At 32.6% G+C, this 14,868-nt stretch overlaps 1 protein-coding gene across 1 annotated transcript in view; it reads right to left on the bottom strand.

The window, feature by feature from the left end:
- GABRG1 (gamma-aminobutyric acid type A receptor subunit gamma1) overlaps nucleotides 1-14,868 on the bottom strand; it is an 85,881-nt gene that overhangs the window by 51,417 nt on the left and 19,596 nt on the right. The gene's annotated exons all lie outside the window — the stretch shown is intronic.

The raw sequence follows: 14,868 nt of genomic DNA, 5'->3' as shown, positions 1-14,868 counted from the left end.
GCCACAATAAGTTTAGTTAACATCCACTCTCTTTATCCTTTTAAAGAGTATAAATTAACATTGTAAATTAAAACTTAACCTTTAAGTATTTGTACCTCATTTTATCTTTACAATAATTGTATTGATAGTTATTACGGAGAGTTAACGGATAATGGAGTACATTATTCTTCTCAATATTTTTCCTCTTCTTCCTGTCAGAGAACTATTCTTTTCACTCCACTGACTTCTAACTTGATCATGTGACCTGAAATACTCCTTTCTGCAATGCATCCCTGTCCCATTAAACTCAGGTTTGGCCCTGCAGTTTGCTTTGGTTAATGGAATACATGTAACATAGATCACTACCAAGCAGAAGATTTATTGTCAGTACATGGTTCACCATATCTCTCTGTCCTTCTGCCAGAAGACCAGCCATACTCAGACAGAGGCTACTACTCCATGACTTCACTTTCAGGGTGAAGGCAACATGAACATAGCCACAGTTGATCTACAGTGGACATGTAGCCTGAGAGAGAAATAAACATTTAGTATTGTAAGCCACTGAGATTTGTGGGTAGTTTATTACTACAGTATACAAATTTTATCCATATGTGAACTCCTGGAGTACATTTATTTAACAGATTTTTAATGAAGTGCTCATTTATATTAATTGTTTTGCTGTATTTAACTTCAAAAATATATACTACTGAAATACAGTTGTATGATTTCCTTTAAATAATTTCTTATTTTCTCTCAATAATATATATACATATGTACATACATACATTCATTTATAAACTAAAGCATTAAAAGTACTGAAATATTAAGAATCCTGCTCATGTGTCTTCCAGGAAAATTTTATCTAATTAGAACTGCTGAGATATTGTCAACAACCAAAATTTAGGGCATCCATCTAGCTTTAAATCCCAGTTTTATAAAATAAAACATCTGATGGATAGATGCAGACCACTGCATGTATAAGAACTTGATTCTTCTTTGAAATACAACTGTAGTCAAATGGAAGTTCCCAGAAAAAATAGGAAGCACATGCTTATATTGACTTACATCCCCCTTTTCCCAGCTATCTCATACGTAATATAAAAATTGACCTCAATGACATCACAAACTAACTTTCCTCATTTTTGGCAATAACAGAAAGGAAATTTCATTATAGTTAATTTTCTTCATTTTTCCTCCACACTTTCTGAATTACCTTCAGAATATTCATTAACTACCTTAATTTCATATTGGTATTATTTTGGTGATTAAAAAACACTTATAATCTTAAAGATAGTTCATATAGCATATCTGATGTTTCACTATCATTCATAGACTGGAAGTTTTGTAACATTTACCTATGTTGAGTGAACATTCATTTGGAGGAAACAAGTATTATTTTCTTAGGCAATATTCTGGGAATTTGTAGACATTTGCAAGCACTTCTCTTAAATGATTTGAATGAGTATAATTTTATCATTATTGGAAATAAATATACTCCTTAGTATATAATTTTACTAAATGTTTATTTTGATGATTGATGTTTTTATTGTTCTTATCAGCTGTTGAGTAAGTTCCTACCATGTTTCATGAACTGAGTGCTAGGTTTCTTCCATATTAAGGTATGTCATTTAATCCAGAGTAATCCCATGAAATAAACATTACTATTCCTGTTTTACAAATTAGAAAAAAATAGATTTATAGAATTTGCAGGACCCACACTATTAAATAATAGAGCCAGGATTTGAAACAAAATTGATTTAGCTTGAAGACTCCTTTTCTCTTTGAAGTTTCCATGGTATCTTACTTTATCTTTGTTAAACAATCCAGGGTAGTTAGATTTTGAGTTTTCTAATTTATAAGAACATAACAACATTTTGGTAAGTAGTTAGCAAGTGCATTTGGGTTGTGCATGGGTAGAATGCTTAGTCTCTGCCTTTGAGTTCTGAGAAGTTAGAATAATAATTTCAAGGAATCACACACACACTCTCTCTGATGAAAAAGACTTTCTAAAGTGTGTGCTCAATCTTCAGTCCAATGCTTTAATTCATTTATAGAGGAAACACCATGTATTACGAATATGCTAATTGCTGAAAACAAAAAGATAAGTAAAATTGTATTCCTGATCTATTTGATCTTATTTTCTAATGAAGGAGAAAACTATTCAAATGATACAAAAAGCCATCATGTACAAAGATGCTTATCACAGTGTTTTCTATAGTAGCACAAATTTTAAACAAAAGAGCAAGTTTAAGTAAAGTATTATATGTCCATATGGTGTGATTGATGCATCCATTCAATTGGTGATTATGAAAAGTCTGTAAAAATATTAAATTATTTTCATAATTTAATGTTATATGCAAAGTAACATATAATAATTTGCCTTGATCAAAACCTAGGTATAAAATGGCTAAAGATTTAACTGGAAAGCAGTATAATGAATACACTAAGTATTCTATGCTAGTGGAGCTACAGAAAATTTAATTTTTTTCTGTATATTAATAGTATACTACAATTTTTCTGCATAATTTTGTAATATAACTACATGAAAAGGAGTTAATTTGACATTAATGCCTACCTAAAAATGAACTGCCTCTTCCTATACACCAGATAGTGCCCTGAAATAAATTTCTAATCATAAAAAATAAGTAATTAAGTAGAGGTTTTTATAGAGACAAGTAGAGCTTTACACTCTGCCAAGAAAATGAAATTGGCAGTCTTAAAAAGTTGGCACTCGATTCTCCTTGGGTAAGAACATGGTTGACTGACAGCCCAGGCGCCAGCCCTCTGGACCAGCACTGCATCTGTACCAGATCCAAGCTTCCCCAGGCTGCTTTCAGGCAATAAATGAACATTGTGGCAATGGTAGTACAGACCCGTTCCTGCAAGACTAGGGCCTCCTCTAAAGGGCAACTTGTGTTGGATGAATCCTGCTGGCCTGGCCAAAGCCTGTTTAGTAGGGCTCTCTAGTCTGAGACTCTTTTAACCCAAACATCCTCTTTGCTTATACTTGCACAGGGATCAGACCTCCATTATTATCTGAAGGCTCCCTCTGCTTACTTCCACTTCCTCTCGTTTACCCTGCACAGGCATTTCTCTCGAAAATCTCTTACATGTCCAATCCCAACTTGGCATCTGTTTCTCTGAGGCTTTTGCTTCTCATATTCTTTAATTGACACTTGTAACTTGTTACTAAAGAAAATTTCTGAGTCACCTGTATCAGTGTTTGTTTTTCTTTTTTTTTGTCTTACTAACTTATTTTAATACCTTGACAAATCCATCTGATTACATAGTAAATTATTGTATGTAAAAGAGTACTTTAAAGATTGTATTACTCTTCTGAATATAACAAGCAAAAGTTTTAAACTAATGGTAACTAAGAGATAGGTTAAGTGAAGACAAGGCATGCTAAGCCATATAATCATGAGGAGAATTCATCTTTACAGCTAGAAAATATATATATATGTCTATAGCAAGTCAATCAATCAATATAAACTATTTTTCATACATAGGGTAAATATTCATCAAGATTTTCCCAGGACAATCTTGATTTACACCTGTTGTCCTAGAATAATTACAATATTAATAGTAACCTCTTTCACTCACAAAATGGCCTAATTTGGATGATAAATTGTAAAGTCACCCTGGATATAGTTCATATAAAGTTTACTGCAATGAAAATGCCCTTGTTCTGACACCTAGGGAAGACTCTTCCATTAATCTATTAAGACAGTGCAGATGACAAGCAAAGCAAAGGAAACCATAAACAAGACGAAAAGACAACCCTCAGAATGGGAGAAAATATTTGCAAATGAAGCAACTGACAAAGGATTAATCTCCAAAATATACAAGCAGTTCATGCAGCTCAATATCAAAAAAACAAATAACCCAATCCAAAAATGGGCAGAAGACCTAAATAGACATTTCTCCAAAGAAGATATCCAGATTGCCAGCAAACACATGAAAGGATGCTCAACATCACTAATCATTAGAGAAATGCAAATCAAAACTACAATGAGGTATCACCTCACACTGGTCAATAAGAATGGCCATCATCAAAAAATCTATAAACAATAAATGCTGGAGAGGGTGTGGAGAAAAGGGAACCCTCTTGCACTGTTGGTGGGAATGTAAATTGATACAGCTACTATGGAAAAAAGTATGGAGATTCCTTAAAAAACTAAAAATAGAACTACCATATGACCCAGCAATCCCACTACTGGGCATATACCCTGGGAAAACCATAATTCAAAGAGTCATGTACCACAATGTTCATTACAGCACTATTTACAATAGCCAGGACATGGAAGCAACCTAGGTGTCCATCGACAGATAAATGGATGAAGAAGATGTGGCATATATATATATATATATATATATATATATATATATATATATAATGGAATATTACTCAGCCATAAAAAGAAACGAAATTGAGTTATTTGTAGTGAGGTGGATAGACCTAGAGTCTGTCATACAGAGTGAAGTAAGTCAGAAAGAGAAAAACCAATACAGTATGCTAACACATATATATGGAATCTAAGGGAAAAAAAAAAAAAGGTCATGAAGAACCTAGTGGCAAGACGGGAATAAAGACTCAGACCTACTAGAGAATGGACTTGAGGATATGGGGAGGGGGAGGGGTAAGCTGGGACAAAGTTAGAGAGTGGCATGGACATATATACACTACCAAACGTAAAATAGGTAACTAGTGGGAAGCAACCACATAGCACAGGGAGATCAGCTCGGTGCTTTGCGACCACCTGGAGGGGTGGGATGGGAAGGGTGGGAGGGAGGGAGATGCAAGAGGGAAGAGATATGGGAACATATGTATATGTATAACTGATTCACTTTGTTACAAAGCAGAAACTAACACACCATTGTAAAGCAATTATACTCCAATAAAGATGTTAAAAAAAAAAAAGAAAAACAAATACCGTATCCTAACACATGTATATGGAATCTAAAAAACAAAAAATGGTTCTGAAGAACCTAGGGGCAGGACAGGAATAAAGATGCAGACGTAGAAAATGGACTTGAGGACACCGGGAAGGGGAAGGGTAAGCTGGGACAACGTGAGAGAGTGGCATGGACATATATACACTACCAAATGTAAAACCGATAGCTAGTGGGAAGCAGCTACATAGCACAGGGAGATCAGCTCGGTGCTTTGTGACCACATAGAGGGGTGGGATAGGGAGCATGGGAGGGAGAAGCAAAAGGGAGGGGATATGGGGATATATGTATATGTATAGCTGATTCACTTTGTTATACAGCAGAAACTAACACAACATTGTAAACCAATTATACGCCAATAAAGATGTAAAAAAAAATACAATACATATTGCTGATGCTATGATTACAAAATTGAATTTCAAGCTGTTTAGGACAAGGCAATAAATAATATTAAATCATATAGCAAAACTTAAAAAAAAAAGACTCATCTCTAAGATTGTAACAAACTCCCATAAATTATTTAGAAAAAGATGGATGATCCATCAGAAAAAAAAAAAATGGGCAGAGATTTGATGAGGCATTTCACAAAGATAACCAAATGAGAATGAGTACATGAACAGACACTCCACATCATTACTCATGAGGAAAACGTAAATTAAAAACACGAGATACCACTATACATAAACCACAATGGTTAAAATAAAAAACCTTGACAACACCAAGTGTTGATGAGGTTGTGGAGCAACTGGGACTCTTGTACAGGACTGTGAGGGCAAACTGTTAAAACCACTTAGAAAACTCCTTGGTGTTATCTCCTAAAGATGGACCTGCACACACTCTATGACCCAGTAATTGCACCCCCAGGTGCATACTCAACACAGATGCATAGTATGTTCACCAAAACGCTTGTTCCACAATGTTCAGAGAAGCATTAGTGGATGTACCATCAATTCAGAAAAAAAATCCAAATATGCATCAGTAGTGGAATGGATAAATAAAATGGGTTATTTAAAAAAAAAAGTGCAGCTGAAGCTCCAAACAAGGCCTCATCTGTGATCTGTTGCTCATGACAAATTAGTGTTTGTTTATGAACATCAGATACATTTCTATAAGTCAAATGACAAGTTCCAGGGAAGAAACATACCTGTTCTAATGTTTCTGAGTAGACTATATTTTAATGTCAAAGCCTACAGGAGCTAACTTTTAAAGAATATGTATAGGCACTGAATTCAGATCTGAAAGTCAAAGAAAATAAAAGTTAAAATTAAAAAACTTTCTTATTTTCTTTTTGCCTTTATATTCTACTTGCTTAATTCTTTTGTACAAAGCTCTTTTTAGGGTAGTAATGCTGAATCATTTTTATTGCTCATAAAAGTTGGTAGGGAAGCGAAACAAGTAAAAGATGATAGATAATAGAGTTACAGATTTGAACTTCCAGAGTTTTAGAGAGGTGAAGTGATAGTCCACTCAATTCTGTGATTATCCTCTTAATACAAAAGAATTTGGGCCCCATCATGTGAGGCACAGAGAGGAATGCTTTGAAAATTTGAGGAGGGGGAAGGGAAGCATGACTAGAATATTAAATAAGTGTGTTCCAGTCTGTCCAGTGCTTAACTTTGCCATAAAATTGATCACACTGCATCTTAATTTGCTGTTTACTTTATTTATTTATGACCCTCTGTAAGCTCCTTGAAAGCCAGGGTTAAGGTTTTCAATGTGATACCATTGGCACTTAGCCTGACATATAGTAGGTATAAAATTAAAAAAAAAATTCACTAAGTAAATGAATAAATGGACCGAATATTAGAAATCATCTTGCTGTTTACAGGTAAAATTACAGTGAATAAAGAAAATAAACAACTAAAAACTGTAATTATTGGCCTTAATCAGAGAATTGATTGTAGTTAACCTAATATAAATTTTAAAACGTAGTAGCAGTAGCTTTCTGATTCTAGTACTCATCCATCATAAACTTAAAAAAAAAACTGATTTCTTTCACAATGACAATACAATCTATAAAACAATTACAAAAAATATAGCAGGGAATATCTGTCTTACGTGAAGAAACTAAAACGCCAATTAAAGAATATAAGAATAGAACAAAATAAAGGCAAATAAATATTTTGGCTATAAAACAATATTATTAATACATAATTCTCAAATTAGTTTCTAAATTTAATAAAGTTTTAATTAAAATCCACAGTTCCTATGTAACAGATTAAAATCATTATACTGTAATTAAGTAGAAGAATCAATATAAGAATTACAAGAAATTATTGAAAAATAGATTGTTAGATGAAATTTGCCCTGCCAGAATAAAAAGAAAACAAAATAAAGTCACTGTAATCAAAACCATATTGTGATAACACATAAAGAAATCAGTGAAAACAAAATCAAACCTTCAAATTCAGATCCCAAGTATCTAGAAATTCAGTATACAACAAACGTGACTAGTCAGTTTAGAAATGAAAGGATGAATTATTCAGTAAATTGGATTGAAAGGTTTATCAAGCCATTTAGAAAAAATAAATTAGATTACTACTTAGACAATAAATTGCAGATATATTAAAGATCAAAATATAATAAAGTATAAAACTATTAAAGAAAATATTGAAAACATTTTTTAACTTTTGAGATGAGGAGGTCTTTCTATGCAACACGTAACCAAGCCAGGAAAGGAAAAAAAAAAATGACAAAAAAAAGGAAAAATAACTCATGGAGGACATAAGACAGTTTAGACAAAGACTGGAGACAAAGGATAGATTGAGACAAAGATATTTACAACATAACTGGTATACAGAAATTTCAGAGGGAAAAAAAGACTAATAAAAATAACAAACCGTGCTAACATTTACTGGTAGCAAGGGAAAATAACTTTAAAATGCGACAAATTTTAGCCATCACATTGGCAAAATATTAAAAGATTCATTACATTCAGTACTATTGATAATATAGATAAATGACATTTTTATAACCATTAATAGAATAAATTGCTCTAATAGAATAAATTGAGTAATTTGGCAACATTGATGAAATATTGAAATTAAAAGCATGTACATATGTATATATATACACAGTAACACTATTCATAATAAAGAAAAAAAAAGTCAGAGAATCTGTAATGGAATAATTTAATAAATTATAATACTTCCTTAATATAAAATACCATATCATCATTAAAAAGGAGGTACAACTAAGTATGTGTACAAATCTAGAAAAATATCTTTGATATTGGCTGTGTGACAAAAACAAGTGTTAGATTTCATTTGTATAAAAAACGTACACACAAATGTGTATACACATATTTGTTTAAACTTATGGAAAAATCTGGAAGTATAGGCTCCAAATTGCTAAGTAATTTTGAGGAGTAGAATGGACTAAGTATTACTCCATTATTATTTACATTATATGATCAAAACGATTATGACATTAGGGAAAAAAGTTTTGTTTTTCCCATATATTTCAACAACATATATATGTATATCACTTAGAGATTACTTAAATTGTTTGTTTAAGAAAACAAGTAAAGAAAAATAAGGTCTAAACTATTTGTGGTAAAAAACTTAAAATTTAAAATATTTTATGTCCACAGAATAGAACAGAAATTGGATTATATATTAATGATTCTACAGTTTGAGATGTGGAATATTAGTCTCAGAGAAAAAATAAAATGTGACATCTTCATCCACTGTGATTTTTATGTAGCTTCCTTGGTAAGGTAGAATACATAGCATCTTTAAAATTACACTAATGTTAGGAAATTAATGGCAATAGAGATTACTTTGGGCACAGAGATCTTCACTGTTAGTTTCAAAAGGGGTATGGCCAATTCCTAAATCTAGTAGAACATAGTTTGATCTGGTTAGATAGGATATAGGAGTGTAGGGTTATATTAGTTAATGAGAAAAGGGACAGATTGATATCAGAATCGATTTTTAAAAATTAGTATAGTGACATATTTTTAGAAAGAAAACAAAAACAGAAAAATATAAAATATAGCAGATTATTGTTTTGTAACATCTTTGCTCATAGTTTAGTGATTGATCCTTAAAATAACAACTAGTACTAATAATAAAACAATATATTTTGCCAGTTTTGGGATTTTTTTATTTGCTTTTTTGGCAGGCCAACGTTATTTTGTTAAAACAGAGTTTAGAAAATTGGGAACCGTGCTTCCAAAGAATAGTCTTTAGGGGGATGAGGAATACACAGAGATTATAAATGTTCTTTTGAGACTGTTTCCATGTGCATATTTTTTGGAGGAAGGGAAAGAAACCATAATTTTTTTCACAGTCCATTAAAAAATTACCGCTGGATTGAAAGTATATTAAAATGAACACCAAATTTTCCATTGTTCCACTTTATATTCATAGAACATAACGGAACATAAATTAGACTTAGAAACATATAACACTTCATGACATTCACATTCTCTAAGCCTTTGATGCACTTATGCATCAGATAAATTCTATCAGGCTGCTAAAATTTTTGCAGAATTAAGGCAAATATTGAGACTTATTAAATTATAAACGATATGAAAAGATCTTAAAATTAAATGGAAGAAAGAAATGGGAGTCTGTTCTTTTGAATGCAAAAAAATATACCTTTTCCCTAAGTCTTGGGACCATAAAGTGAGAGGTAAAATAGTTTCATTGACATAAGTATCCTCTCAGAACTTTCACTTCAAAAGGGAGAGAATACAAATGAGTAGAACAGAAACAACAAAACACTCTTTCTAGTCAACTCCAGTTATGATAATTTGCAGGTTTTTCAGAAAGAATTGTTACTAAGGAAATGACAGAAACAAATATACACTCATAAGACACCTGCACAGAGTAACAAATTAGTTTATAGAACACAGATGTCTGATTAAAACTTAAATTTAATCCAACCAATAGGGCTACGTTGTTCTAGTCAATGTGGCTATTTAGTAGAAAAGTAATCCCTGCTCAAAACACTCTACTGCATGTGTTGGAAAATTATTCTAATAGTGGTACACATCTAGGCCGACTGAGAGGTAAATGACCTGCCTATATTGAAATGGATCACAAATTCTGCAACCACAAGTCATGGTCCTAGCAATCTACCCAAAGATTAACTTGTTTTCCAGAACCCTTGATTCTAGCAGCCCTACAGCTATGTGAACCACATCACACCCTGATCACAACAATATTAAAATTTTCATATTTAACCCACTATACTCTAATCATAGATCTTCTGATATGCTCATCTACCTACAGGTTGGAGTGCAGGGTCTATGTTAACTTCCTTTCTATATCCCTAATATTTAGCACAGTCTCTACCACTGTGTTACTCAAAATATTTGTCACTCAATATATTTGTCTAAAAATAGGGAGAAATGTTAAATCTCTAAATGAATTGTATTTGTAAGGAAAGAATTCCTACAGTTCAAAAATTTACTACTAAACTAAGTTATATAGGTTTTAATAGGACGTTGCTATCTTAATGTCATATGTTAGATGACCAAAGTAAAGGATATCCTAGGAATATAGTTTTCAAAAGGCCCACCAAACCGTGAGACCATACCTCTGGCCACAGAATAGTAGTGTTATCTTCCTATGTATATTTTTCACTAACACTGACCTGAACTTATGCCTGTGACAGCTAAGAGCATTCAGTCTTTTCCCAGAGTTACAATTGATGCCAGTCTCCTTAGTGTCCCCACTATAGCTCATCTAGAATTGCAAGTAGCTGTTATAGCATCTTATTGTCTTTACTTGTTTATATTGATAGACCGTCTCAACATTAACTACTAGAGTTTAAGTTCACTGGGGTCAGGGGCTCTGCCTTCTTTGTCCAGCACGTATACTATCACATATATGTCCTGTATACACTATACAAACACTAGTAGGGCAAAGATTATGTCTTGCTTACCACTGTATCTCCAGTTCCCAGACCTCTGCTTAATACATGGTAGGCACTGAGTAAATGTTTGTTGAATGAATGCTAATGCTTAATAACTGTTTATTGAATGAATTAATAGCTAAGACTATTTCCTGAAACATGGGGCTTCAGTTGGTTAAACCATTTTAGTACAGATAGAATTAGATTCTGAGATATTTAAAAGTAGAAAAAAACATAAATTTCATCTGGCTCTCACAGAGTACAGGAACTCTAACAAGCTTCTGCTTGAAGTTTAGTGACAAGACATTCATTATTTTGTTAGAGTGCTTTTGTATTGATGAAAATCTGGCTTCACATAGCTTTCACTACTTGTTTATGGTTTGTCTGTAACATCTATACATAATAAATTCAACAATGATTTCCTCTAGCATCCTTAAGAATATATGATTCCTCAACAAAATTTACCTGAATTCAAAATTCTTGCTTTTAACTCTCTATCCAGTGGTGTTTTTTCTAGATCAAGAACTCCAGTTCGTTTAAGTTTTTCCTAAAATAATTAATCTAGCACTACACATAATATTCTAGATTATGTGATAAATACACAGCAGACTGTAACTTACTGTGCTTCTGTCAATTTTACTGTCTCTCCTCTCCTCCTTTCCCCTTTCCTTTCCTTTCCTTTCCTTTCCTTTCCTTTCCTTTCCTTTCTTTCTTTCCTTTCCTTTCTTCCTTTTATCCCTCCCTCCCTTACTTTCCAACCCCCTCATCCACAGTTATGTTAATTGCTTTGATTTATATGGCGTTTGTAATCTTAGAGGAAAGGTGATTAAAAATGCAGGCTCTGGGCATAGAGCACATGTGATCTGAGTCTTGGATTCAGCATTATCAGTAAGATGATCTTTAGTGAGTTAGTAAAAATTGCTGTGCCCTGGTTTTTCCATCTGTGAAATGGGGAGAATAACAGTATCTAGGCTTTATTTTCCCTTCATTTTTGATTGGTAGTTCGGCTAAGTATAACCTTGAGGTTGAACATTTATCTTTAGAATTTTGGAGGCATTTCCTCCATGGTTTTCTGGTATTGTAGATGAGTAATCTCATGGTGTTCTAATTCTCTTTCTCTGATTGTGATCTTTTCTATCAGTACCCACTAACCTTAAAAATTTAGACTCCTCTGTTTACCTTTGGAGTTGTGAAGATATATTTCCTTATTTTGACTACAAGATGTTTTCCTTTGGTTAATACCATAAACCTCAGCCTTAGCAGTGTGCATAATGGTGGTACTCATGTAGAACACTAGACACAAGTACTATCCATATGGTTAGTTCTCATGTCTAGTTTATTCACCACTGTAAACCCAGCAAGTTGCACTGTGTAGAGCACATAGCAGGCATTCAATAAATATTCATTGAATGATCTCTCCCATAATCCAAAAGATATTTAATAATGCACAAACGATTCAAGGAGTTTACTGCACTTAAATTTTACTAGAATAAAAAATTCTAGAATAACCGTGATTCCAAGAATATCTGTTGTTATGACTTTTCAGTTAAAACTTTAACTGCCATGTACTTTGCAAAAATTTTCTCTCTTGGTCTTGAAACAAGCTGGAAAGGTAGATGTCAGTTCTACTTTTCACAAATGAGGACTCTCTGCCTCAAAGATTTGCCTGAAATCAGCCTAGTGGGAAGTGCTGGAGCTGAAACTAGAATTTACATCTAATGGTCAAGTCCAGGATTCTCAATTGGTAGCATGCATATATGTGAATTATTCTCCTGAGGCCTGTGGCAGTCATTTCATCATATTTTGACAATATCTCAAGAGCCCTTTTTTTCAGTTTTTCACCCTGCCTGTCTCCTCTTCTTTGGGACCCCACCTTCATTATTATTTTCTTAGACAAATTTTAATCACCTTTATATAAATATATAAATATAAAATACTAGATTTGTCTCTTTCATTTTTAAGATGAAAAAATCAAGCATTTCCTTTTGTTGATAAGCCAGAAATGTGACTCATAGTATATAATGGGATAAAAAGGAAGAAAAGTATACCAAAAAGACTCTATACACAGGGGATTTGTCAATTATAGCATTTGCATTTTAACTTCAAAATCATTTTGTCTCTCAGTTCTTCTTTGAATATTTAATTATCATGGAGCTTCATTAGTCATTTTGTACTCGTTTACATCTATATTTTATTAGAAAATGAAGCCAAAGCTCTGAATGCCTAAAGAAAAATCATGCATTACCATCTCCACAAAATATATTACTGAAATTATTTTAAAATAATATATTTTATAATGTAATTATACTTGAATATTGTCATTTGGGCAACTGACTGCTAAATTGTATGATTATTGACTGGAGATTGTTTTTAGAAATAAAAATGAGTTATCTTCCTTTAGCTCTCTCAACGTACAACTTCATAGTCAAAGCTTACCGTAAATTACATTTTAGACTATGTAAAATCTCAGAGCACTTTTTCAATTCTTTTCAAAAGTCTGATTATAATTATATTTCTTTCAACATTAAATTCAAAACATTATTTTTCAAATAAGTCAAATCAAGCTTGAGAGATCTTAACCAACTTGCCAAGATGCCATAGAGCCTCACAGAGAATGAAACATAGGAACCATGACTACAGCTTTTAGTTACAACAACAGGATTGGTTTTCATAGTTCAGCAATGTAAAAATCAATAAAGTGTCTCTCCTTTATGCTCTTGATGAAAACTAATGAGTAAACAAGCTACTGTCTTTGATTAGATACAAAAAATAATAGCTTCCAATTCGGTAAATCCCAAAATAGGTGACTTTGAAAATTTAATTTAGAAACTGGCATCAGACATCAAAATTCTTACAAATAGAACCATCTGTGATTAGTTTTAGAAAGGTCCCTCAAAAGGAGAAGAAAGGAAGAAGAAATTTTGAATGTAAATGGTTTATACATGTTGACATCAATTATCTTCAACTAAATATTAAAAGGATAAAAAGTTCATCACAACTGTAGCTACTTTGAAAAGCGAAGACATACACTCTCATAACTGAGGCCCTAAGAGTTAATTACAACAGCAACATACAGCTTTATTTTTTAATATGTATTTTTTCACTGGCCAGAATAATCCATATTCTCTATAGTACTATGATAAAATGATTTATTTATTTTAGCTGCATAACGCATCTCTCTCTCACTCATACATATGACAAAAAAAAGTACACGGCATTTCCAATTAGAATTTCTCTCTTGAAAACTGCTATGAAAAGCCAGTGACGCAGCTATTGAGTTATTTTATGTTTCCGTTCAAATCTTAGAAATATTGAATATGAAAACTGGAAGAAATCATAAATGATCTACTACTGCCCTTCATTTCCTAGATGAAGGAACTGTGTTCAGAGCGGTTAAGGACCCTTGACACATAGAATCATGTCTCCAGACTGCCAGAGCCCATCTCTGTCCACTACACCACACAACTTGTTAATTCTGAGCAGCTTGAAGAGAGTCTGAGACCCATCATGATTCTCATAATGTAAATATCCTCAAGAAGAAAATGTATTATTTAAAACCAAACATTTCTTTAAGTAGACAGTATGCCCTTTAGTAAGCAGCTTGTCTATTAGATTGCAAGAGAAACTTGCACTTACAGTGATAAATCAGCTTACAGGTTGTTATTTCAGAAAATCACTGGGTTAGTCTGTTTTTACTTATGAGAACACAGATTCATTTGCGATATTATGAAGATGCATGAGAGCACTAATACATGGCCTACCAAAATATCTTCCATAATTTTATAATATATTCAAAGAAATAAACCATTACGATGCGCTTAAATATAAGAAATAATTAATCAAGTAGAATGTTTGTGCTCTTGCAGAACATTTACGTTTCTAAGGGAAAAGGGTAAATAAACTAAAACTGTAATACTTAAAAAACATTGGGTGTCAAACATATTCTGGCAAGTCTAATATTACTTAGCATACTTTATTCTCTATTTTTAGAGAGAAAATACAGTTGTTCTATCTGTTAGTAATGGCAAAAATCCACTCTAGCTATATGCTAAAAATAATCGTCATAATAAT

This window comes from Balaenoptera physalus (assembly GCF_965194825.1).
Source record: "Balaenoptera physalus genome assembly, chromosome: 5".
NCBI lineage: Eukaryota > Metazoa > Chordata > Mammalia > Artiodactyla > Balaenopteridae > Balaenoptera > Balaenoptera physalus.
Note: the sequence above shows the minus strand (reverse complement) of the source record. Positions and strands in the feature narration are given on the sequence as shown.